This window comes from Heteronotia binoei, chromosome 2 (genome assembly GCF_032191835.1).
Source record: "Heteronotia binoei isolate CCM8104 ecotype False Entrance Well chromosome 2, APGP_CSIRO_Hbin_v1, whole genome shotgun sequence".
Taxonomy (NCBI): domain Eukaryota; kingdom Metazoa; phylum Chordata; class Lepidosauria; order Squamata; family Gekkonidae; genus Heteronotia; species Heteronotia binoei.
Genome location: NC_083224.1, coordinates 126,518,513 through 126,544,847, shown reverse-complemented (window position 1 = coordinate 126,544,847; position 26,335 = coordinate 126,518,513). Strand labels below are relative to the sequence as shown.

Below are 26,335 nucleotides of genomic sequence, written 5' to 3'. Positions count from 1 at the left end.
CACTCTGTGCCTTCCACCATCCTCCTCCCTTCCTTAGTGTGCGAGCTTCATTTTAAAGCAACAGGGGAAGGGGAGTTTAAAAGGAGCTGCATTAGGTTTAGTTCCCTGCTGGTATTGAATGAGGGATTGGAGAGGAGATAAATCGCAGTGTCCCCAGGGCCAAAAAAAAAAAAAGGATTTCAGTGCTGCATTCAAACAAAATAAAGGGGAGAGGATCATCAGTGTAGAATGAAATTGACATGAGATATAAAGGGGAACAGATACTGGGATGGTAAACCTAAAGGTTTGAAAACATTTTTCCCTTTTATGTTTCAGTGAACAAAGTTCAGGGGCAGAACCATTTTGGTAGCCTCTGGAAGCCTAACATTAAAATGGCAGCTGAGCCACATGGATTTTCTTCAAACTGCCAGACTTAGGAATTGCTTGGTATCAATCCATCAGTGAAAATACCCCACACACTTTTTTAAAATTTAGTGGTACAACTGTAAGATAGCTCTCCAGAGCTTCTGCCTGAGGACTCCTCCCCCATACAAATTGCAGCCCTGTGCAAAGCATGCTGGAATTGAAGACAACTTTACACAGGCGCATGGGCACACACACTGCCAACAACACAGCTTGCAATGCCAGCATCAGTGAGTTCTACCATGCATTCTGTGCCCTTAACATGTTCACCCAGATTATGAGATTGTGGGACTTTCCCCCCACCCGTTAAATCACAGCTTTTCTTCCCACCCACAGCAAGCAAAACCACTACAAAATACTCATTTTGGTAAAACATCTTTTTGATGATACAGCATATTTACAAAGAACAAAACAGTGCATTTTTAGCTGCAACAGCTGCACTTATTTGACAGAGGATCTTTGCAGACACAGCCCTTGGCACAGTTGGTGCAGCCAGTTGGGCAACAGGAATGACCTTTTTTTTTTTTTTGCAGCAAGTACATTTGCAATTTTTGCATTTGCAGGAACCAGCACAGCTACAAGAACTACCAGTAGTGCATGGGCAGTCCTGAGAATGAATCACGCTTAGGGGCTGTTTTGCAGTCACTGTTGGCGGCTTATACAAGATGAGCAGAGCAATCAGCTGTTCGAGATTGTGTGGTTCTTTCTCATTTTCATAGTGGCTGATAACACAGCAGAGAACTCCCTAGTGCTTGGCAATATGGAAAACAGGGCTTTGCAGCTGCTTGTCAGTTTAAAAAAAAAGTTTCATCAGGTTTCCCCCACTTTGCCTGCATTCCTTTTTGTTCCCTTTCATTCAACAAACTAACACTAAAATGCAGATGTAAAACCTGAACCACAAGGATTTAAATGAAAGCTGTTTGCTGGACACTACTGTGAAGCAGCGATAGGGTAACTGCATAATTTAAAAACAACAACTTTGGATGCCACCCCCAACAGTCACAAGTGCGTTTTTAAAAAATTGTAGCTGCAGAATAAATACATCAGAGAAAAAAGAATGGTGTATAAGGCCAGCACACAATCCGAAGTCAAGTTTACAGGCTTGCTGCTTGGATAATCTGCAGAAAATTGTGTGTGCATAATGGGCCAATTCCTTTTTAATTCTGCAGTGCTGCATCTTTAAGATCTTTTTTCCAGCTTGATTTAACAATTATGACATAACATGGTTGTTGCTGTAAGGTTTTGCCTAGAATCTATCACAGGACTTCTTGAGTAAATGCAAAAGAAGCTCTTAATGAGAAATCATTCAGCAAACACTTGTAGCAGGTGCATGCAAGACTACTTGTATTACCAGGCTAACAATAAGTGAAAGATACAGTCCAGATATAGGCTACAGGTTAAAGGCTCATCATTTCTCTTGCCTAACTCTTTCCCACTCAAAAGTCTTTGAATTGGTTCCTAAACCGTGGTGTTATTTTTCTCCAAGGTCACATTCCAGCTTTTCAGACATTTTCAGTTGGTACCAATCTTCCGTTCTCAGAAATAAGAGATTAGGCCTTTGCTTCCCACAATAAGTTGCCCCTATTTATGGTCTTATACATTACCACTCCTAGTCTACATAAACTTATAAAAATATAATTAATATTTAAGGTTAGTAAATATTGACATAACACAAATGTTAGTACAGTCATGAATACATGTACATAAATGCATATCTGGATACATGGAATGATGGGATAGTGAATATATGGAATAATGGAATAGTAATTATATGAATATGTTTTGGAACAGTCAGCAATGACAATAATATTAAGAAAATCAATAAGCTGTTACTGAACCACAAGACTGAAAAAAATCCTTGTAAGGAACTTGTACCTGACAGTTGCAGACTTTAATCATTTAGCACAATTCTGTTTGAAAATCCATCGATTTGAAAGCATTAATCTATATGCAAAACTTTCCAGTACCCCTCCCCAAATTTTCAATATGTATTGCAATGTACACACACATTGTTGTTGTTAAGTCGCAAAGTTGAGTCCGACTCTTTGCGACCCCATGGACAAAGACAAGCTAGGCCCTCCTCTCTTCCACCATCCTACTAAGTCTGCTCAAATTCGTAGTTGTTACATCAGTAATGCTGTCCAGCCATCTCATCCTTCCCAGCAACATGATCTTTTCCAGGGGTGCTCCCTTCTCATTTGGTGGCCAAAGTGTTTGAGCTTCAGCTTTAGCATCTGTTCTTCCAGGGAACAGTCAGGGTTGATTTCCCTTAGGACTGATTTGATCTTCTTGCAGTCCAAGGGACTCTCAAGATTCTTCTCCAGCACCACATCTCAAAAGCATCTGTTCTTCTGTGCTCGGCCTTCCTTATGGTCCAGCTCTCACAGCCATATAGTACTACTGGGAATACCATCGCTTTGACTATACAGACTTTTGTTGGCAGGGTGATGTCTCTACTTTTTTTTATACTGCCCAGATTCACCATAGCTGTCCTCCCAAGGAGCAAATGTCTTTTAATTTCATGGCTACAGTCACATCTGCAGTGATCTTGGATCCCAGAAATGTGAAGTCTGTCACTACTTCTGTGTCTTCCCCTTCTATTTGCCAAGGTGTGATGGGGCCAGATGCCATCATCTTCGTTTCTTTGATGTTGAGTTTCAAGCCTACTTTTGTGCTCTCCTCTTTCACCCTCAACAAGAGGTTCTTTAGGTTCTCCTCACTTTCTGCCATTAGAGTGGTATCATCTGCATATCTGAGGTTGTTGATGTTTTTCCCAGCAATCTTAATTCCGGCTTCTGCTTCATCTAGGCCAGCATTCCTCATGATGTACTCTGCATATAAATTAAATAAGCAGGGTGACAATATACATCCTTGTCAAACTCCTTTTCCTATTCTAGACCAATCAGTTGTTCCCTATCCCGTTCTGACTGTTGCTTCTTGACCCTTATACAGGTTTCTCAGGAGACATGTGAGGTGGTTTGTTGGGTTCACACACAATCAAAGGCTTTAGTGTTTGTTGGGTTCCACACAATCAAAGGCTTTAGTGTAGTCAATGAAACAGAAATGGATGTTTTCCTGATACTCCCATGCTTTCTCCATAATCCAGCGCATGTTGGCAATATGATCCCTAATTCCTCTACCTCTCCGAAAACTCTCCGAAATTTCTGGTAGTTCCCAATCTACATACTGCTGAAGCCTAGCTTATAGGATCTTTAACATGATCTTGCTGGCATGTGAAATGAGTGTAATGGTGCGATAGTTTGAACATTCTTTGGCATTACCCTTCTTTGGGATTGGAATATAAACTGACCTTTTCCAATCCTGTGACCACTGTTGCGTTTTCCAAATTTGTTGACATAATGTGTGCATCACGTACATACACATGGTACACACACATACCAAGTATAATTCTGTTACTACAGTTGCCAATAGATGCAGAGTGAAATAAGACCATAAGAGCCCTCTTGGCTGAAAGTGAAAGTCTTACATTACGTTTCCCAAAGTATATAGCCAACTAGATAGCAGCAGCTCCATCCTATGCCCCTTTGCTATTGTTGGTTAGAGACTTCAACTACCATTCCTTCTGCTCACAGTAAGCTGCCCAGAGCCCGCTTTGGAGGGGAGGGTGGGGTATAAACCTTATAAATAAATAAATATACTGCCAGCACACCATGGTGGGCAAACATTTTCACTCAGTTGCAGCCCTTTCCCCCCACAAAAAAACATCCACAGGAGATCCTTCACAGTGCAAAAACATCTTCACAAAAATTATTCCATTTTACCCAACCAGTATAGGTACATACAAGAAGGTGGTGCCTTCTACTTTGCAGACCCTGAAAATATACGACAAAGAATTCCTTGAATCCTTTGGGCCTTTCAACTAGCCAGTTGTGCTAGAAATACTGCAAAATTGCCAATCATATTAATTGATAGTGGCCATGGAATTTTGCAGCCAAATATATATTAATATTGGCTCCATTTCTGTGAATAATCATATTAGTTTTCTTAAAAACACTTATTGAAGGTTTATGGCCTTTAATTTTTATGGTAAGGATTTTTACTTTTACTAGTGAATGGAACATTACAATAAAAAGTTTACAACCCAATTAAAAAACACCCAGTGATAAGAGATTAACAGTTTTATTATTTGAGGTCTAGTAATAAAGGAGTTTTTCCTCTATGTTGATAGGGCTGTCTTTGAAAACAGTCCAGAAGCTTTTGTTTGTCCCAGAGGCAGCAGTCAGGCTATTGTAAAGGGCAAGGATGCAATGCAGTGCTGAAAGATCTGTCCTGACTGCTCATTTCTTTCTGGGCACTATTCTAAGTGTTGGTTCTTACCATTAAAGTTCTAAATGGCTTGGAGCCATGGTATTTGAGGGACTGCCTTCTCCCATATTATCCAGCCTTAGCTCAAAAGTCCTGCTCTCTGTGCCTCTGCCTTCAAAGGTGACAATCAAATTATGTTATGCAGATCTGGGAGAATGAACAATAGTTGGAGCATTTCTGGGTGTCAAGGTTAACCTTCTTCTGCCTGGCAGATTCTCTGAGGCCAAGACTCCAGTAAGCAAGCCATGACTATGAGGGATCCCATTCCAGTGGATGAACGCATGGCTATTGCAATCTGGTGGCTCTCCAACACAGTCAGCTATAGGTTTGTGGGCCAACAGTTTGGCATAGCAAGGTCTACTATTGCTGGGATTGTTGTTGAGGTGTGTCTGGCAATGGAGTTAGAGCTACTGAGTTGAATAGTTTGTCCTGGACCACCAGAAAGTATGTCCTTTATTAATCCAATGTGACTGACTGCCATCTCTTCCCCTGACAGAAACTGGGTTGAGTAGATGGCAGTGTGCAGTCTGCCCTCCAGATGCCACTACTTGGCAATAATGCTTAAGTTGTTATTTGATGTGTGGGCTGGGTAAAGATACAATCTCCTTTATTTGTATGCTCTTAGCACTCATCCTCTCTTCCATTTTCATTGTGCAGGTGATGAGAGACTTTGCTGCGTTTGGTTTCCCACAATCTGTGGGGGCTACAGACAAGTGCCACATTGTGACCAGCAGGCACCAGTAGAGCAAATGGAGGCCTTCATAAACTAGAAGAACTTCTACTCAGTGCTCCTACAGGGGATAGTAGACCATCATAGCCACTTCATCGACATGTGATGCCCACATTCTTCATTGCTCCAGTATCTTCAACATAATGGAGTCTATGTTCCTGGAAACCCAATAGTGATCATAGCAGGTGTCCAGATCCCACAGCTCATAGTGGCTGATGTGGCCTACCCAATCCATAGGTGGCTCATCATGCCATACACCAGTGCTTTGAATCTCCAACAGGCCCATTTCAACCTTTAAGTAGGGGCAAGTTACCCTGTTAGAACTGGATTTCATATTGTGGCCCAGCATTCTGTTGTGCTTGAGCCATAGGCCCTAGGCCTTGGTGTGGCACTCATAAGCTTTGTGGTTATGTCCCCTTTCAGCCATGGGCCATGTTCTCATAAATGTTTATGTTCCAGTGACTCTGCCTGAGGGACTCTTGGACCTTCTTCTCACCCCATACCGCTAACAAGTTCAGGGTTTCATCACAATGCCAAGAGACTCCATGAATAGTCACCATTTTAAGATTTTTTCCCACTGCAGGAAGGCTTCACATTACACTGGGCCCAGATGAGGAACATGGCCTCAAAGGGAAGCCTGGGCTAGGGACTATTTTCAAAGCTGCCCCACTGACACAAACAAGAGAAAGGGTTGTTTGGAGTTTACCCTTGAACCACATCCCCCCCCCCGGCTCCTGATTCCCACCCACCCCCCAAAAGGCACAGAAGTGCACAGGTGTACATGTATGTGGTTATGTGCATATAGCTTAGGCGGTGGGGAAAAAATGGCACCAAAAAGGGACACTTCCCTTCTGTTGCAGCTTGATTGTACGGTGGAATGATCAGACATCATGAAAGATATGGTAGATCTGTCTACCCCAGACATTTGCCATTGTCAAGGAATTCATGCCAAGAGAGAGTTGAATATAAGAGGCTGATCAATGGAGAATGGGAGGCAGATGTTGCTGTCTGTGCATTTCGGATATGGCAGGGAACAGCGACGCTGCCAGATCAAACAGCTCATCTGATTGCAACCCAGATCTCATTGTCAAAGGGAGAAAACTTGTGATAGCAACAAGTATCATGCACTTGATTTTTCTGGCTGCACAGATAGCAGTGGTAATGTCTGAAGCTGTACTATGTGATGAATATTCTAGAAAGGTTTCTTACAGTGCAATCCTGAACAGAATTACACCCTTCTAAGTCCCTTTAAGTCAATGGGCTTAGAAGGATGTAACTCTGTTTAGAACTGCACTGTTAATTATTAGTTAGGGAATTTATGCAATTTTAAAAATGACATTCAAACATCTTTTGAAATCTCTTCCTACCTTAACTTCAAAGGATAGCAGATTCCTTAGAGAAAGGGATGTGGATATATTTTGAATGAGAGGCTGGAAATTTAGGCAGATGATTCAGACTAGAGAAACAAACTGGTTTTAAAAATCTGGCACCAAGACTGAATCTGCTTCATCAGGGACTGTCCCATTGCTCTATGGTAAGTGGAACAATGTGGCCCAAGTGAAATACCCAGCCATGATGCCATAACCATACGACAGCATGAGGAATATAAACAGGATCCCCAGGAGTCACCTAAAGTGCTTTAAGCATGAAATCCATCTGTCTAAGTAAGTGAATGGGGAATGTGTGCCAATGTTTGCCAAGGCACAGTCTATTTGCTTTTGGCATCATTTAACAGTTGTATTTGATAGACAAGATACAGCTAGAAAAAATGAATTGCAATTTTTTGACTATGGATCACATGCCTAAATATACACCTTGGTTGGCAGTTTCTTTACTGTATAATCCTGTGCAGAGTTACTCCAGACTAAATCCATTGATTTATTCATGAACTGCAGTGTTAATTAGATTCATAAGTATGAATCTATCTATTCTGGAGGCCCCCAGAAGGGATGTGGACAGAATAAAGCAGGTTCAGAAAATAATTACAAAGATGATCAGGGGCCTGGAGACCAACCCTTACGAGGAAAGGCTCAGAGACTTGTGAACGTTCAGTCTGGAGAAGATGAGGTTGAGGCAAGACATGATTGCTCTCTTTAAGTATTTGAAAGGCTCCTACTTAATAGAGGGCAGGGAGCTGTTCCTGTTGACAGCAGTAATGGGTTTAAATTACAGGCAGAGAGGTATCAGCTAGATATTAGGCTTTTTTGTGTGTTTTTTACAGTAAGAGTCGTTCAACATTGGAATTGGTGGGCTGGGAAGGTGGTGAGCTCACGCTTACTGATAGTTTTCAACAGGGCTTTGTTTGTAGAACAAGCCCAGCAGGAATTCATTTGCATATTAGGCCACACTGCCTGATATCACCTTTGTTTTACATAGGGCTTTATTGTAAAAAATCCCAGCAGGGACTGATTTGCATGTTAGGCCACACCCTGTGACACCAAGCCAGCCGGAACTGCGTTCCTGTGTGTTCCTGCTCAAAAAAAGCCCTGGTTTTCAAGCAGTGGCTGCACAAACACTTGTCAGTAATGCTTTATGCTGAATCTTCATTGAGCAGGAAGTTGGACTAGATGGTCAGTATGGCCCCTTCCAAGTTTATGATTCCACTACTCTATCAATTTATATGTTCACAAGAAACTCTAGAGAACTGGGATTTATTCCCCACTCCTCCACATGCAGCTGCTGGGTGATCTTGGGTCAGTCAGTTTTCTAAGTAGAGTTGCCAGGTCCAACTCAGGAAATATCCAGGGACTTTGGAGTGAAGTCAGGAGACTTTGGGGGTGGAGTCAAGAGCAAAGTTGTGACAAGCACAACTGAATTCCGAGGGAAGTTCTGGTCATCATGTTTAAAGGGATTGTGCTCCTTCCCTTCCCTTGAAATAATGGAGGATGAGTACCTCCTGTAGGGGCCCATAGAATTGGACCCCCAGTCCAATCTTTTTGAAATGGGGGTGGGGTTGAGGAGATGCACCAGATGCTATGCTAAAAATTTGGTGCCCCTACTTCAAACAACAGCCCTTCCTGAGCCCCAGATGGAGACCAGTCTTCATAGAGTATAACGGAGTGCCTAGCAGACATTCGACCCCCCCCCTCCTTCTGATAATTCTAAAGGGGGTGTGTGTCTCCAAACCAGGGGATTCCCTGTCCCCAACTGGGAATTGGGAACTCTATCTCTTTCAAGAGCAGTTTTCAAAGAGCTCTCAGCCCCATTTACCTCACAGGGTGTCTGTTGTGGGGAGAGGAAGGAAAGGAGATTGTAAATTGCTCTGAGACTCTGAGTGAAGGGCAGGGTAGGACCAGAACCAATGGATTGAAATTAAACTAGAAGAATTTCTGGCTCAACCTTAGAAAGAACTTCCTGACAGAGTGGTTCCTCAGTGGAACAGGCTTCCTCGGGAGGTGGTAGGCTCTCCTTCCTTGGAGGTTTTAAAATGAAAGCTAGATGGACATCTGACAGAAATGCTGATCCTGTGAATATAGGGGGAGGTATTTGTGAATTTCTTGTATTATGCAGGGGGTTGAACTAGATGACCCTGGGGGTCCCTTCCAACTCTATGATTCTATTATTCTAAATACAATCTCTTCTTCTCTTAAAGTGTCCAGTACAGAAAAGCTACACTAGATAATATTTACAGACATGACAAGCTGCAGGAACTTAATGCTTAATCTGGGTTGTGGAACTCAAGCTATATTTATGGAATAGGTATTTAAAATAATCCAAAGGATGTAAACAGTATCTTTAGTGCCTTACGGTATGCCACTGCGTTTATTATATGAGGATGATATTAAAGCAGGACATCTTTTACTTGCTCAAGCTTTGTAATGATCAAATGCCACTCATCTTTGAAGGATTTTCTGGTTTTCTTAACAATAGGTCCTCTTTGCTCGGGGGGGGGGGGGAAGGATTAACAGGAAATGATCAGAGAGTGTGAAATCCATGCAACCAGGTTCATAGCACAGATAATGGTAGCTTGTGACATATCTGCACAGGAGAGGAGAAAGCCCATTGGCCTGGTTAGGGCACTGTCAGGCCTCTTCTCCACTCCTTCCTTTTTGTCTAGGATTGTGCTGCTGCACAGTAAAACCATCCCAAAGGGAAAAGAATATTGTATATAAACTAGAAGTGCAATATCCTCTGGCTTTGACATGTGGCACAGTTGGCAAAAATGCTGCTACAAATGTATGTACTCTGATCATAGATGGCAAAGAGCTAGGCCCACTATTGAGAGCAGTAAATTATCTGATACCGATTTCACACACAACTTACCCCACGGTCACGTTGCTGTTCTCTGCGCAGCATCCGTCAGATTTCCCACTATCTGTGCTGGAGTTACAGGAAGTGTCGCAGCTTTCGCGTAGCAAACGTAAACTGCTAAAACCCAGTTTACGTTTGCTACGCAAAAGTCACGACACTTCCTGTATCTCCAGCGCAGATAGTGGGAAATCCGACGGACGCTGCACAGAAAATAGGAACGTGACCGTGGGGTAAGCTGTGTGTGAAATCGGTCAGAGTCTCACAGCAGAGGGTGCCCACTGCCCAGTACAGAGCTGTAGATGGAAACGCAAGTTCTAACAATCTCCTTGATATCTCCTTGGACTTATTGTTTAGGCACACCTAAAACAAAAATCCTTGTATGTATAGTGTCCAGGAGACACTGGGGCTCAGCCATTGTTTAAACTCAAGTAGGAAATTAGATATTTTATTATTTGAAATTGGCTCATCCTCCTATAGAATAGTTGCTAAATAAGCTAATGATGGAAGACATGAAGAATTTCTTCACTAGGCATTTCCATTTGCCAGGCATCAATTATCAACAAAGACCACTGAATTTTAAAGTATGAGTTTACTGCCTCATCTGCCACAGTGACTGAACTTGACAGAAGGTGGGCATGAAAGTCTTCAACAGAAAAAGGACAATTACTTAAAGTTCAGTTTGAAGCTTTTATATTGCATAGCATCACAAAGACACAGTAGGAGAGAATAAAGCTCTGCATTAATAGTACACTGGCAGAAGTAGTAGGCTGACAGAGCTCAAGACTGAGAATATTCTAACCATATATATCTCACAAGAGCTAGTGTGGTTTGCCAGTTAATTACTGGAGGTGGACCAGGGATAGTGCCATTCAGACATAAAGATCACTCACTACTGCTCAGTCTAATCAGCCTTGCATGGTTGGTCGTAGAACTGGGATAATCCCCAGGAGTGGATGGATCCTTTTACTTACTTGAAAACTCCCCAGTGGACTGCTACTCTGAGGGCTGCTGGTGGTCACAAAGGAGTAAAGCTGAGCCCCAGATGTGCTGGTGGTGCAGTGGGGGATGCTCAGTGTGGACCCAGCCAATGATCAACATGGACTTGTCCAATGCCTCTCCCCATGCTGCCACGCAGGTAGGCCTACATGGTCATCACCACTGGCTGAGTCAAAACCTTGAAGACTGAGTATGCTGCCAGTGTTGCAGGGTCTGTTTGTCTCAGCATTCCCCTATGCTGTTTTAACATTGCAATCTGCTCCTGTGACTACAAGCACAAAGCCGGTAAAGTAGGATTGTTCTTCCCCCAATCTAGGAGTCTGTTTTCTGCAATATACTTTTTGTATTTCCTGTTCTCATTTACACTGTGTTAACTCAAACCATTTTGCACATCACTTCACATTGTGCAAATGGTACTGGAGAGCAGAACTGTTATTATTATTTATTGAATTTATAAACAGCCCTCCCCCAAAGGGCTCAAGATAGTGTGCATCATTATGAAACAGTTTGTTGTTGTTCAGTCGCACAGTCGAGTCCGACTCTTTGCGACCCCATGGACAAAGTCACGCCAGGCCCTCCTGTCTTCCATCATCCTCCACAGTCTGCTCAAATTCGTGTTTGTTACATCAGTAACGCTGTCCAGCCATCTCATCTTTTGCTGTCCCCTTCTTCTTTTGCCTTCTGTCATTCCCAGCATCAAGGTCTTCTCCAGTGAGTGCTTCCTTCTCATTTGGTGGCCAAAGTATTTGAGCTTCAGTTTCAGCATCTGACCTTTTCAATATGTATTGCAATGTACACACACATTGTTGTTCAGCTGCACAGTTGAGTCTGACTCTTTGCGACCCCATGGACAAAGTCAAGCTAGGCCCTCCTCTCTTCCACCATCCTACTAAGTCTGATCAAATTCATAGTTGTTACATCAGTAATGCTTTCCAGCCATCTCATCTTTTGCCGTCCCCTTCTTATTTTGTCTTCGGTCTTTCCCAGCATCAGGATCTTCTCCAGGGAGTGCTCCCTTCTCATTTGGTGGCCAAAGTGTTTGAGCTTCAGCTTTAGCATCTGTCCTTCCAGGGAACAGTCAGGGTTGATTTCCCTTAGGACTGATTTGATCTTCTTGCAGTCCAAGGGACTCTCAAGATTCTTCTCCAGCACCACATCTCAAAAGCTCTATTCTTCTGCGCTCGGCCTTCCTTATGGTCCAGCTCTCACAGCCATACATTACTACTGGGAATACCATGACTTTGACTATACAGACTTTTGTTGACAGGGTGACGTCTCTACTTTTTACTGCCCAGGTTCACCATAGCTGTCCTCCCAAGGAGCAAATGTCTTTTAATTGCATGGCTACGGTCACATCTGCAGTGATCTTGGATCCCAGAAATGTAAAGTCTGTCACTACTTCCATGTCTTCCCCTTCTATTTGCCAAGGTGTGATGGGGCCAGATGCCATCATCTTCGTTTCTTTGATGTTGAGTTTCAAGCCTACTTTTGTGCTCTCCTCTTTCACCCTCAACAAGAGGTTCTTTAGGTTCTCCTCACTTTCTGCCATTAGAGTGGTATCATCTGCATATCTGAGGTTGTTGATGTTTTCCCCAGCAATCTTAATTCCGGCTTCTGCTTCATCTAGGCCAGCATTCCGCATGATGTACTCTGCATATAAATTAAATAAGCAGGTTGACAATATACATCCTTGTCGAACTCCTTTTCCTATTCTAGATCAATCAGTTGTTCCCTATCCCGTTCTGACCGTTGCTTCTTGACCCTTATACAGGTTTCTCAGGAGACATATGAGGTGGGACTCCCATCTCTTTAAGGACTTGCCATAGTTTGTTGTGATCAAAGGCTTTAGCGTAGTCAATGAAACAGAAATGGATGTTTTTCTGATACTCCCGTGCTTTCTCCATAATCCACCGCATGTTGGCAATTTGATCTCTAGTTCCTCTACCTCTCTGAAACCCAGCTTGAACTTCTGGTAGTTCCCGATCTACATACTGCTCTAAATCCTAGCTTGTAGGATCTTTAACATGACCTTGCTGGCATGTGAAATGGTTGTAATGGTGCGATAGTTTGAACATTCTTTGGCATTACCCTTCTTTGGGATTGGATTATAAACTGATCTTTTCCAATCCTGTGACCACTGTTGCATTTTCCAAATTTTTTGACACAGTGTTTGCATCACTTTAACAGCATCATCTTTTAGGACTTTGAATAGCTCATCTGGGATACCGTCATCTCCTCTCGCTTTGTTGTTAGTAATGCTTTCTAAAGCCCATTTGACTTCACACTCCAGGATGTCTGGCTCAAGGTCAGCGATATCACTGTCATTGTTGTCAAGGTCATTGAGATCCTTCTTGTATAATTCTTCTGTGTATTCTTGCCACCTCTTCCTGATTTCTTCTGCTTCTGTTAGGTCCCTACTGTTTTTGTCCTTTATCATGGCCATCTTTGCATGAAACGTTCCCTTGATTTCTTCAATTTTCTTGAAGAGATGTCGTGTCTTCCTATTCTATTATTTTCCTCTATTGCTTTATCAAACATACAGCAGAGTAAAACATACAATAAATAATTAATTGAAAATAAAATCAATAAATCATCAACATCATCCAGACAGTTGATGGTGTGCATTGTATTTCTCTCCTTCCATAGGGCAGACATAGACCAGACATGGTAAAGGCCATGGTAAAAAGGCCATGGTAGAAGGCTGTCGCTGTCCTCAGCTGTAGGCCTGGTAACATCTCTGGCTTAACATGCCCTGTGGAACTGAGCTAGGTCCCACAGGGCAGGGATGTCACTAGGCAGAGAGAGGGCCAAAAAAGCCTTGGCTCTAGCTGATGATAACAGGATGTCTTTTGAGTCAGGGATCACCAGTAAATTTTGGCACAGCTCTTCACATTCTGGCACAATATGTGGCACAGCTCTTCACATTAAATCCAAAAGTTTAAGAAGTGTCTGCTGATGACTGCACATCTGAAAAGGGACATCCTTTAGTATGACACAAGTAGAAGCTGGGCATAGTTTCAGAAGCCGTTGCTGACTTTCAATTTAGCTTTAATTGAAACAATTAAGGTACAGCTTGGAAATGCCTGGTCACAACAGCCTGGAGAGACTCATAGTGACACTCTGCATGCTGGCTTGTCACTGGTGATGTAGTCAGACAGCTCTGGAAAGGCCTCCTCCATATGGAATCATTTATTTATATTCTCATGCCATAAGCCCACACAGGCCTTTTTGGAGACAACCCTCCTGTTGATCATTCCTCTGACTATAGAAGAGCAGAAGGCTTTAGCCAAAGCTAATAGTTAGATGTTTGTGACAAGAGAATTACTTTTTCATTTGTTGAAGCCAGCATATGTTCCACATGCTGGCCCCCACAGTAAGCATTACTTGAATATCAGAAGAAGATGGACCAAACACCACTGAATGGGCTTTCATTTACTATATTTATTTATTTACCTTAGATTTATATCCCGCCCTCTTTGCAAGCAGACTCAGGGCGGCTTAACAATCATATTAAAAACAACAATTTTCAGTTACAAATTTTAAAAACGATAAAACTTAAACAATTAAACAATTTAAAACTACATATTTGGTGCTATTCAAGAATTTTGGTATAGGTGAGTCAGATTATGATGAAGTCATAGTTCTTCTGATGATCTGTAAGTGATCCTTCTGATGGTATTGCTCAGTAGCATAGAGTGGCAGCCTTCTCCCACTTAGTTGTTATAGGTCTATCAAAAAAGTTCAGTTTTACAGGCCCTGTGGAATTGGAAGAGATCCCACTGGGCTCTTATGGCCTCTGGGAGAGCATTCCACAGCATTGGTGCTGCCACTGAGAAGGCCCTGGCCTTAATTTCCCAGTGCCTCTGGATCTGGTAGTGCATCTATGACAGTTGTTAAGAGTGGCATGCCAATTTGGTGTAGGGTTGTTTCATGCACAATGAGAGCCACCATGGTACAACTCCTAGTGCCTTGCTTGTGGGAAGCCTGGACTCACTCAAAGTCCTGTGCAGCTATGTGGTTTGCATGTATTTTATAATTTTATTAATTTTAACTACAAAAGAAAAGAGCAAAAGCAATGATACATAAAAAGGGGGGTGGGAAAGGGCATTTACAGAGTGTGAAAAAACCGAAACAGAGAGAAGTACAAATATATCAATTATAATTAGTACCCAAATAAAGTACCCAGATCATTCTACCTGCAAGTATAAAGTTCTCCCTATATTTTACCATCTTTGTCTTTCATTATAGAAATTTTTTACTAAACTAATACTAGCAATATAAATCTAAACAATTCTTCTTGAACACAAATAGGTATATATATATAAAAAATCAAGCCATCTCAACACAAAGCTGTCTGATTTAGCTTAACCATGTTATAAGGACAAACTAATTTGTTGGTTTAACAATATCCTTATTAAAATAAGCACATAAAAATCATATCTTTATCCTTAACAAATTAAAAAAGATACAACATAATAATTTATCTCAATATAAACAGTTTCTCCAAAGGAGCATATTAGAGACAAATCTACCAGATTACAAAATAATTGTGCTATCTGCCTTTTTAATAATTAATCCAACTCTTATATCAATATGAGCAATTTCACCAAATAAACATACTAAGACTATATCTGCTATGTAAAAATAAATGTGTTGTCTGCACTCTTTAGCATTAATCCAAATTAACTGTATGTTTAACTAAAATTGTAACAACACCCTTTCTTCCTTAGGATCTCCCTTAGTCTTTTAAAATCACATACCAATTCATTATTAATAATTCCATATTTGTTTACCCACAAGGAAAAGAATCCTTCTTCCCAAAATTTTAAAACTTTTGGATTCCTTTAGTTTCTATAGCCATATTACACCAGAGAAAACCAATTTAGTGTAACCCAGACCTCACACTTTGCCTTTTAAAATTGCATGCCAGTTCTTATTGAGAGTTCCATATCCAACTATACATGAAAAGGGGAAAAGTTCAAGACTCCTTCTTCCTGAAAGATTTCCACATCTTAATTTGTTGGCCGGGATGCACCTTGTCTCGTCTCAATGTGGCCTGCCCTCTCGTTAATGGGAAGAAGAATTCAGCACCATTTCCTCCTCTCAGCATGACTTCGCTCAATCTTAATTTCCGGTCTTGTTTTGTAACTGCGCCATAAGGATCCATTTTGGTTTTCTTTTGTTCGTTTCAGAGCGGCTCACTTCCCCATTCTAATTTCACAGATGTCACCAGAATCTCTTTAGCACTCAGCTCCTGTAGATTTGAGAGTTCGCTAGCTTTCAGCATAAAAGCTCCTATTTGCTTTCTAATTAGCTGCATTAATGAGCCAAGATCCTGTTTCAGATAAGTGATATTCCATAAGATATCTTTTTTATAAGACATTTCGCTTGGCAGTGTCATTTTTCTCTGTCAGCAAACTCAGTCTCTTAATTCAAGTTGAAAAGTAGCTTAAAGATCCAGTTAAATCATCATTCCAAATCAGCTCCAGCTGAGATTTCAAATGTTATCATTTCAATTGCAGTCAGACGATAGGGACAGATCTCTCTAGAATATATCTCATTTATGTTCAGATCATATTGCAGCCAAATAACAGTCTCTTTAATATCTATCCAATTATAATCCGGGTCAATTTAAGTATTTAATTACCCATACTTAAGATTGCTCATAGACTTTTTGAGGCCTCATTTACAAGAGAAGTAGGCGTATAATCAGCCTCTATCCCTTCCTTTGAGCTAGCCGCTTGTTGTTATGCGAAACGACCCATCCAGTGGTATTGAAAGCTTACTTACTTGCCAAGAAGAATTGTCACGCTAGAAGTAGAAAGGCGATACATCAAAGGCTTACTGAAAAGAGCGGAAGAAAGCAGTCGGGCATTCATCTTTTTCTGCTGCTGTGCCAGCTATCATGGCGGCAGAGCCTCAGGACATGCAAGAAGCACAGGAGCAGCTGCCTCTGTACCCCTAGCTCCCTGCAAAAGTTCCATGCCAAAGAAAAACCCCTCCAAAGTCTTCCTATGGGGACGCCACATCTGTGGCGCCCCTCCAACCACCTGATTCAAAGGTGCCGCAGGAGGACGATTTGTGGACACCCCTGAAGGCAAGATGACGTAACCTGGAAGCTCGTGGTTTGCTAGTTCTGCTGCTGAACTTCAAATGAAAGATTCATAGTAAAAATATCTGCAGTTTGAATCAGAGGCCAGAATCTTTCAGAATTACAGAACAACTTCATGGTGGCTTGTTTTAGCTCCTCTTCCTTCCATAAGCCCTTACTACAACCTTCTTTTTCTCTCCCAAACTTGCACAGTGGTGGCAGTGGCAAGAACTCCTGCTGCTGCTAAACCATAGATGATACTGCTCTCATGCATAACTGTATCCAGGGCTGCTGGGAACTCAGCAAACTAATTGCCTTAGATGCCACTGATTTAGGCCCAATGGAGGAAAAATGATAGGCATTCCCAACTACTCAGTAAGTTTTGGAAGGAAAAGTGTACAGTGGTGAAAAATCTGCAGACTCTTTCATTCCCACTATGTCATTTATGATATCCTTAGGAACATTACGGTGCCTTGATTCTTAGTAGGTGCAGATTTTAAATGATTTAATTTTGAGCATCCATTATACACTCATCAAATTAAACTGTGTTAATCAGAGGTGCAAAGTATTGAGTTGAGGGGAATTCTCCTGCTACTGAAACTTGTCTAGTCTAGCTGACCTTCTGAGGAAAGACAAATACACTGGTAAGAAATAAGTATCGGCACCCACACATCTGCCTTCAATTTTAGTTATGGGAGAACTCATGTTCAGGGATTATTGGGTTGGATGCAAACAGATTTTCTGGGACCTGCACAAAGAAAAGGCTTGTGAGCCAGGGGTTGTAGTAAATAGGGAGAATGGGTGAGACTGAGTGAAAAAGCTGGCTGGATCCAACCCATCTCCTCCTCTTCCATTATCTACTACATTCTAGTTTTGATCTCATAATCTCATGGTTCTCCCTACACTACTTGTATAATTTCCTGCTCACTTTTTTTTTTGGAAACATGGAAAGCTGACTAGGGATATCAAGTCACCTTTTGGAGAGACTGGAAAATACTTCAAGATACTCAAGCATCTGATCTGAAAAATAGTTGAAATGTCTTTCTCTTTGGCTCATAAAACCACCAAGCATATTGTTCTTGTTCTGCAATTCCTTTGCCTTTTACCCAGCATGACTCTTTATCATACTATCTGAAAACATTGGCTCATGGTACATCTACAGGTTCACCTTTGTCTACCCTAAGAGGAGCAGCCTTATATAACTTTGGCAAGTGAGGAAGGGGAATATTCTGTTCCCTTAAACCACAGTGACTGCACTTGATCAAACTTTTCTGTGCTATATTTTTTGCATTTGAAGTGCTTAACCTACTTTCTAACTTTTCCTAAGCCTAATGCTGAACTGAATGTCCTGGTGATGCTTTTACTCTTTTCCACCTTCAACAGTATACTAGGTTTAATTGGGACTCCTCTGAGACTTTAGAAATTGCCTGTGAACTGAATGGTGCTTAAACATGAAGCATGATTCCTTCCTGATTGAAAATACTCTATTGGGTTTTCAGCTGTAACTAGGTATTTCAGAGTTCTATGCTAACTTTAACTTTGGGTTTAGTCTTTTTAATTACTAAGTTGATGCAAGCATGCACTTAATGGAATTCAAAAGCAAAACCATACCTCACTCAAATAATTTAGTTCCATATATTCCCTGAGTTGGATCCAAAGGTGTTGCTTTTGGATGAGTGGTGGAGTCTTCCCCCACACGAGACTTCCACTGGCTTCTTGCACTAGAAGTCTCTTTGCACCAGAGAAGGGCTTCATTGTGAGCAGAATGGAGACTATGGATCCAGCCCAGTACCTGTCATTCTGCAACTCTCAGTTTTACTAGGCTGACCTGGTAAAAATGAAACATGTTATTGGAGGAAAATAATTGGAAAGATGTTACTGGAGAGTCTAAATTAATGTACTGACCATTTTGTTCTTCTCATCATGAACCTGGCAATTCATCTGACATTATGATGCCCCTGTCCACTTCCCTCCCTTAGAGGTAAGGTTTTCCTTCTGTTTTTCTTTCCTGACTGAGCCACATTTGTCTGTTTTCATCTTTCCTGAAGAACTCTGGCTATCCCACCTTGTCAAAGTATAATATTTTGGCTGTTTGCTCAGCCCAGGAACCTGAAGGAAGGAATAGGAACCCCCTTTAACTTATACAAGTTAAATGGTACTTGAGAAGTTTTTATATTCCAAATTAACAAAAAAATTATTCAACATAGAGGGGAAAGGTCAGGTGAAAACAGGGGTAAAATTTCTGTGGTAATTCAATATAGATAATTCTGAGGTAAAATCAGTACATGCACAAACTTTAGGTCTTATGTTTCAGGCTAATGAGAGTTTCTTAAGCTATTATGTAGAGAAGTTTTTGTTTCAGTGTTTCCCCAAATATTCCAGTACACTTTTTGAGTATTCTCTGACTCCTTTGGTTTCCAGTAGGCTGGTGCATTAGACAAAGCCCTTTTCTTGAAACTAGTATTCATCTTGAGTTTTTAACTGACTCTTAAGGTCTCTAAAGGCAGTTTCTAAGCACATCAGACCAGAGATTTCTTTACTCTTCAGAGTTAACTCCTTGTTTGGATAGTGGATCTTCTCACTAGAAGATCTATCTCCTCTCTTTGCCTGAATGGGAGTCTCTAACTACCCACTTATCCTTGCTAACTTTCGCCAGTCCTGCTCTCTGTCAGGACTGAATTCCAAATGAATTCCCCTCCTTGTCAAGATGACTCTTGCCATTTTTATACTTTCACTTTCCTGTGTCCCTGCTTTGCTGTGCTGCTATCTCTATGTAACAGTTACCACATTCCTTTCTGCCTGGTCTCAAGAAGGGGCCTAAGAAAAACTTGGGGGGAGGGACTGCTGCTTCCTGCTTTCTTTTGAAAATGTAACAGTTTAAGCCAGGGCTATGAGAGAAGGGCAAAAGCCCACCAAAGCCAGTTTTCGCAAGGTCCGTCCTGCCTTAGACTGTCATGTGTCAATAAATAGCTTCTCCTTGAATGGACTGCTTGTGATCACTGAACTGCTGGGGTTTTGACACTCCTCAGCATAAAGGTCTAAAGTCTCCCTCTGCTCAGCTGATGATAGCCAATCAGATTGCTTGGAGTAGCCCGACGCTCAAGGCTCTCTGTTTCTGCAAATTAACCCTTCACAGTCGCTCAGCTATTTGCACAGCACTTCTAAGGTTTTAAAAAGTGCAGTTTGTCACTGACATCTTTTCTGCTTATTAACTCTTATTGGCAAACTACTTGAAGAGCAGTATGAGGCTTTTTTTGAAAAGACACAGACACAAAATCACTCATACTTATGAATCACTGAATTTGAAATAACAGGAAAGTGTGTGCTAGGGAATGAGTGCACAAATTCCACATCTTTCTCCTTTCACACAATACTTTAAATCAGGGGTCATTTTGTAGAAAAAGAGGTGCTGGAGCTCATTTGCATAACTAATTTGCATAAGCCACATGCCCTTTGATGTCACCAGAAGGTGTACTAAATTATATCAGCTCAGCATCTACCTTAAAATGCTTTTTGAATTATAATTGTAATAATAAAACCTTACTCCCATCATACTTTTAAAAGTTCTTTCTCCTATGTGCACAGTAGCATGATAAATATTTCCATCTGTCTGGTTTATATGTTTTGGTTACTTCCCCATTTTTTTGGACATATTTCCATCTGTCTACTTTATATGTTTTGGTTACTTCCCCATTTTTTTTGGACATATTTCCATCTGTCTGCTTTATATGTTTTGGTTACTTCCCCATTTTTTTTTGGGGGGGGGAATATTAGAAAGTTTGCCAAATCTTAAAATTCTCACAGGGAATTTGAACAATGGAGCAAGTATTTTTTTTGGGGGGGGGGAGTAAGAAAGAAAGAGCACAGTAAAATTTAGCGGTTCTGAAGCTCCACTCCTGTGAGCTCCTGCCCAAAATGAGACCTGCTTTAAATGCAAAGATTTAGAAACATGAGTCCCGATGCCTTGGGTTCAAAGCAACATCTGAAAAATCATCCCATAGAAATTGTAAGGATGGTCTATATCACATTTACTTTATTTATTTATTTATTTGGTCGATTTATATTCCGTCCTTTCTCATACGGGCTCAGGGCGGATCACAGTTGTTATAAAACAATTAAAACACAGTAATAACTCAATGATATACCAATAAAATACTACAAAAAATATACATAGGCGAGCAGGCACATATTTCAGATAAAACAGGTATTCCAACTCGTAATTTTATAGCCCATTGTCGGGGAGGGTAATAGATGGTATAAGCAGTAGAATGGAGAATGAAGGGATGTCTGCCTGCCTCAACCAAAGACCTGGTGAAATAGCTCCGTCTTGCAGACCCTACGAAACAGAAGTAAATCCGATAGGGTCCGGATCTCCACAGGGAGCTGATTCCACCAGGCCGGGGCCAGGACCGAAAAAGCCCTGGTCCTGGTCGAGGCAAGCCAGACGTCCCTTGGGCTGGGGATGGCCAGAAGGTATTGGTTAGCCGATTGCAACAGTCTTCGGGGCTTGTATGGGGAGAGGCGGTCCCACAAGTATGTCAGTCCCCGGCCGCGTAAGTCTTTAAAGGTCAATACCAAAGCCTTGAAGCAGATTCGGTACTCAATTGGTAACCAGTGAAATGTGCACAGCATCGGCCGACTGCCTGCTCGTAAAGGCAGTCCAGTTACTAGCCATACAGCTGCATTTTGCACCAGTTAGAGTTTCCAAATCAGCCTCAGGGGCAAACCTGCATAAAGCGAGTTACAGTAGTCCAATCTGGAAGTGACCGTTGCATGGATTGCTGTAACTAAGTCATGGGGGGTCAGATAGGATGCTAGCTGTTTGACCTGCCAAAGATGATGAAATGCAGATCGCGTAACTGCTGTGACCTGGGCCTCCATGGAAAGGGAGACATCCAATGTCACACCCAGACTCCTTACTTTCTGGGATGCCACAAGAGGAGCAGCATCCAGGGTGGGGAGATGGATGTCTGATCTTAGCCCCCCTCAGCTCAGGTACAGGACCTCCATCTTAGCTGAATTAAGCTTCAGCTGGCTTAACTGCAACCATCCAGCCACAGCTTCTAGTGCCCTGGTCAGATGTTCCAGGGCAGCATCTGCATGGCCATCCATCAGCAGGTAGAGCTGGGTGTCATCTGCATACTGGTGACAACCCAGCCCAAAACCTCAGGCAATCTGGGCAAGGGGGCGCATATAGATGCTAAACATCATTGGCAAGAGAACAGCTCCCTGTGGCACACCACATTCGAGTGAGTGCCGCAGGGAGATCTGATCGCCAATTGCCACCCTCTGTCCCCGATTACAGAGAAAAGAGGAGAACCACTGTAAGGCTTCCCCCTGAACTTCTATATCAGCAAGGTGGTGGGTCATTAGATTGTAATCAACCATGTCAAACGTTGTCAAAAGTTCTAACAGTAATAGCAGCGCTGACCCGCCTTGATCCAGATGCCTTCTAAGGTCATCAGTGAGGGCAACCAAAGCAGTCTCCGTCCCATGGCCAGGACGAAAGCTGGACTGGAAGAGATCAAGGGTAGAGGTATCCTCCAGGAAAGCATCTCAGAAGAACTGTATGTAAAGTATCTCAGAAGAATTGCATGCTAGATGTAAAGTTGGGAGTTGCCAAAAAGATCAGCACGCACAACTATATTTAATTTTAGAAGCGTTAACTTCTTTCATATGAGGGGGATTGTGAAGAAGAAACTGAAAAGAAAGGTAAGAAGGGTCGAATCCCTATGGAAAGATTGGAGACTATTTAAAACTACAATACTGGAAGCTCAGATAAAATGTATACTGCAGGTTAAGAAAGGCAAAAATAGATATTTTAAAAAGGCCTGCAAGGTTAACAAACAAAGTAATGGAAGCAGTGAAAGGTAAGAAGAAGAGCATGAGACTGGGACAAGGCTAGTGGTGAATCAGTATAAGTTGTTCAGGGTGGTGAGAACCAGGGAGGACTGTGAGGCACTCCAAAGGGATCTGTCAAGGCTGGGTTAGTGGGCATCAACATGGCAAATGAGGTTCAGTGTGGACAAATGCAAAGTAATGCACATTGGAGCAAAAAAATCCTAACTATAAATATATGTTGATGGGGTCTGAACTTACCAGGAGAGAGATGTTGGAGTCATGGTAGATAATTCACTGAAAATGACATTTCAGCATGTGTCTGCAATTAAAAAAATATGCTATGCTGGTGATTATTAGGAAGGGGATTGAAAACAAATCAACTAGTATGATAATGACCCTGTATAAATCTGTGGGGTGGCCTCCTTTGGAATACTGTGTGCAGTTCTGGACACCACACCTCAAAAAAGATATAGCATTGGGAAAGGTGTGGAAAAGGTCAACTAATAAGGGGATGGAACACTTTCCCTATGAAGAAAGGTTAAAGGGTTAGGGCTCTTTAGTTTGGAGAAATGATGACTGAGAGTTGACATGATAGATGGGTACAAAATTATGCATGGGATAGAGAAGGTAGAGAGAGAAATACTTTCCTCCCTTTCTCACAAAATAAGAACTTGTGGGCATTCAATGAAATTAATGAGCTGTAAGCTTAGAACAAATAAAAGGAAGTACCGTACTTCTTCACCCAAAGAGTAATTAACATGTGGGATTCACTGTCATATGAAGTGGTGGCAGCTACAAGCATAGACAGCTTCAAGAGGTGATTGGATAAACATATGGAGCAGAGGTCCATCAGTAACCATTAGCCACAGAAACCTCTAAAAACCAGTTTCCGTTTGTGGTGTGAAAAGGGCAATGATAGCTGCAGCCCCAGGGCAGATAGTGTGAAATCGGAAGGAAGCCCCGCTGAGAAGAGGAACGTGAGAGCAGCGTAAGGTGAATGGAAAATCAGTCCCAGTTTCTGTTTGCTGTGCAAAAAAGGTGAAGCTAGTTGCAGTCCTGGGGTAGAGAGTGTGAAATCCAATGGAAGCCCCGCAGAGAAGAGGCGCATGAGAGCAGCATAAGACTAGTGGGAAATTGGTCTGAATGTTCCCAGCTGTTAAACCCTGATAGTGTTCCCATCTTGTCCTTGTCCTTGTGGAGGAAAAAAAACTTTTACATTTTACATATTGGATCTTTTGAATCAGATCTAAATCTATTTTTCTGTGACATGCATTTTGTCATTAATGACATGCATTTTGTCATTCCTCTGAAGACTTGCATCAGGCCCAAAACTATATGCAATGAGGGCCAAATGGGTTAATTTCTTGTTTGCACCACATTCACACATAAAGCAATTATGTGGGATTAATTAATGTGGGATTTTAAGTAAAAGGAGTGTGTAAGAGACAGACACTCAATAGCCCTATACATTACCCCACTGAGATATATTGCCTCTATTGTTTCTCCATTTCCTGTTTAATTCTACTATCATATCCAGGAAAGAAGAAGGATGGCTGGAGTCACAGTGTGCAGACAAGTCAGAAAAGGGATGGGGACAATTAATGATCTTCTTCTGCATGCATCCGACATGGTGATAGAAATCTTTGAATTCTCCTCTTTCCTCCATTCAATCAGATAGCTAATAATTTAGAGGAAAATTATTCAAAGCACCTCTTGTTCATTTTTGTGACAAATTATGTGCTTTTCAGTTTCAGGATTGAAAAAAATCCATTGGTTTTGAATATTCTCTGTAATGTAAAAGCACTGGCCCACCCCATTCCAAATATTTGTGATTTCTCTTCAGTACTGGTTTATATGTTTATTTGATTAATAGATTTTATTGCTTGTTTTCTTTAAGTTTGTACAACACTCAGACAGCAGGTTTTTTTACTGTAATGTCAGAAGTGAGTTATGATGACACTATGGAGTTTTAAAGACCAGAAATATTTGGAGGTGGTTTGCCATTGCCTGTCCCCACATCACAACCCTGGCCTTCCCTGGTGGTCTCCCATCTAAATACTAAGCAGGACCAACTCTGTTTAGCTTCCAAGATCTGACAAGACTGGACTAGCCTGGACTACCCAGGTCAGGGACAGAGAGCTTTACCGCTGAGCAATATAGAAAGTAAATAAATAATGCAGAAAGTTGCCATAATTTTGTTCTATTGATCAATATTTTCTTTTAAAATTTTCAATATTTTCAAATTTCTTTTAAAATTTTCAATATTTTCTTTTAAAAAGAAAATAGGGCAGTGACTGCTTTGAACACAGGTAAGTAGGTAGGTAGACAACTTCTTTGGAGCATAGTAACTGGTATTACAATGCTGTCTTCAGAGAAAACACCAAGAAAAAGCTGCATCATCCTTGTGGTGACTACCTCACTTCTCCCGCAGATAAATTTCCTTGCAGAAATGACTAGGAAGGAGCCAGTGATAGAAAATATCCATCTTCCATCCCCTTGAACGTGTGTAGCCAAAGGATAGGTGTTTTATGTTGGCCTGAATAAATATCTTGATACTTTCCCAATGGAAGACCATGCCCTGAAATTGAGATAAATTCATTTTGAGGAATTCAATGTCTGAGGACATTCTGGAGACAATTCTTTCTATGCATTACATTTTTATCCTACCCTTCCACTTAGAGAACCATATAGGATTGTTCTCTCAGTCTTTTTGTCCTCACATAACAATGCTATAAATTAGGTTAGCCTGAAAAAGTATGTCTGGCCTCAGATTACCCAGAGAGCTTCATGGCTGAGCGAGCAGTTCAGCCCGGGCGTGTCCCACCAGTTAATCTGACACTCTGACCTCTATAACACAATGGCAGATTCGCAACAAGGCAAGCTTGGTATTACCTTCAAGTGCAGATTCTGTGATACTATTGTATTCTCCTTGAAATCCAAAGACTGAGGGTTTTCACATCATTTCTGTTTCTAAAACACTATACTTCGGGGCTTTGAAGGGAGGCTGGCTGAACACCTCTGTTCTCTGTGTTCAAAGTGGCTAGTTTTGGATGCTGAAAATTCCCTCTCTGGGATTCCATGTTAAAGAGTTTTAGTGGCAGGCTTAGTTTCTAGTCTGCTCCCCTTGCCTCAATTCTCTCGTTTGGGTAACATGACAACAGGCAAATCTATTATTTATATATATATTCTTCAATTAGAAAACCCTCATGAAGATGGGGGTGGGGGGAACATGTATTTGCAATGCATTGCAGACAAAATAAATCACTTAATCAGTAAATAAAGAAATTAGAAATACTCAGTCATGTTTTTTTTTTAAAAAAACCCCAACATATTGCAGCCTTTGTATTCTTTACAGAATAATGTCGTAACCTACATTTTATGTATATCAGGCCCCTGATGCTGACAATGGACTGAAAAACCCTGATCTCTTATCACTTACAATACATTCATTTTCACAGCTTCATCTGTGTCATTTTCCAAGCAGTTATATTTTGTTATCATTTCTGTGGAACATCCACACCTCAGAGAACATTAACAATTCAAATGCATCCAAGCACTTTCTATGTATAAAATTCATCTGATTAAAATAATTAGAAAGAGCCCAGAGCATTGTTAAAGTCAGACATAACTGTAAGTATTGTCAATATGCAAAAAACTGCAAAAAGTAGATTACAGCGGATCACATATCTTAGCACTTA

At 41.4% G+C, this 26,335-nt stretch overlaps 1 pseudogene; it reads right to left on the bottom strand.

The window, feature by feature from the left end:
• Positions 1-760: 760 nt before the first annotated feature.
• LOC132567347 (metallothionein-like) lies at positions 761-7,540 on the bottom strand (annotated as a pseudogene).
• Between the last annotated feature and the right edge of the window lie 18,795 nt (positions 7,541-26,335).